Here is a 1,778-nt window from a genome sequence, read left to right as displayed (position 1 = left end):
CACACACACACACACACACACACACACAAATATATATATATATATAATTAATGTTAATATTAAAATTATAAAATATAACATTAATTTTAATTAATAGTTGACTAACTTTTCATAAAAATATTTAAACTTTCAACTAAAACAATTAGTTTTGTGCACACAAAAAAATTTGAATAAAATACATAAATTAAAAAAAAATGGTTAAATTTGTTTTAAACAAAATATTAAAATTTTTAAACAAAAAGTTGAATTTTTATCCAAAAGTTTGAATTGTATACGCAAAAAGGCATTCTTAATAAAATACATGAAGTTTGCACAAAAGAAATTTATTTACCACCAAGCCTAATTTTCTATACAAAAATGAATGTTTAATCATAGTTAAATTTATCCTCATCGCGCGCGGCTCATTTCGCTCGCAAGTTTGAGTGCGCCTAGGGCGCGCGACGGTCGAATCTCGCGCTTGATAATAGGTTACCTCGCGCTTCGCTCTCATATATTTATTCTTTGCATTTGGAATGCTTGAAAAAAACTTTATCAAAAAGATCTCTTTTAGATGGCAGTATTTGTATGCGTCTTCATATTCTGAATTGTCTACTTAATTAAGTATAGTCTAAAATTAAGTTTCTCAAAGCTCTGTAGGCTTTGATGTACACATTCTCACCGTGGCACTCGCGCTGCATGCTCGATTTCCGGCAGACATTTGTAAGCAGGTTTTTTGGATTTTTTTCTCATAACTTTCGTCGTTTTTCCACACATTTTTTTTATTTTATTTTTTTTCAACGTTATTTTTCACGAATAAAACAAAAAGTAGGCATCCTATTAAGAGGTGATTCTTAACGAAACTGTAGATATTTTTTGGGATAACCATTTTTGTTAATTCATATTTTTTCGTATCCAACATAGTTTGTTCACAAAATGGAATTTTTTATTTTCCATTATTTTTTGTGCAATCAAAATTTGAATTTTCGATTTTTGAAGAAATTCCAAAAATTTGTTATGATAATCTTTTAGAGCTTTCAAAAATAAATGTTTTTTTTCTCTTGACTTTTTTTCATATCGTGCGTTTTTCGGCTTCAAATTTTGATTTTCGTTTAATTAAAAAATTTTTGAAAGCGCTATAACTCTAAGAATTTTCTTTTTATCAAAAACAGTCATTAGAATAAATTACTTATTCTTTTTAATACTATAAATATTCGTACATAGAATTTTCAAATTTGGCAAAGCTCTTGAAAATTCCTGGCAACTTTAAAAATGTCCTAAAATATTTTAAATCCTTTAAAATCTCATACGAAATTATTAAAATGAATTGAAAATTCCTTGGAATCTATTAAAATATCCTAAGACGTATCAAATCCTTTAAAGTCTTATATTAAATTACTGTAATCAATTGAAAATTCCTTGGATCCTTTTAAAATACTCTCAAATATTTCGAAACCTTCAAAATCTTTTGAAAAATCTTGACGTCTTTCAAAGATTTTTAAGGCACTTTTACTTTAAGGTTCTATACAAAAATTAATGTTTAATCATAGTAAAATTTTCGACAAAAAATATTAATTTTCTTGTGGTTAAAATAAATTAATTTTTAAACAAAAACAAAAAATTTGTTTATAAAATAGTTAAATTTTCATAAAACAAATTTTTTCAACTAAATTGATAAATCATCAATCAAAAAAAAAATTTAACAAAGCAGTTCCACTTTCAACCAGAAAAATAAAAAAAAAGTTAAAATTCTTTGAAATTCATTTAATTTATAAAAATGAATTAAAAACTCAGTGAAGTCT

The sequence above is a fragment of the Belonocnema kinseyi genome, chromosome 2, assembly GCF_010883055.1.
Source record: "Belonocnema kinseyi isolate 2016_QV_RU_SX_M_011 chromosome 2, B_treatae_v1, whole genome shotgun sequence".
NCBI classification, from domain to species: domain Eukaryota; kingdom Metazoa; phylum Arthropoda; class Insecta; order Hymenoptera; family Cynipidae; genus Belonocnema; species Belonocnema kinseyi.
This window is presented reverse-complemented; position numbering follows the sequence as displayed.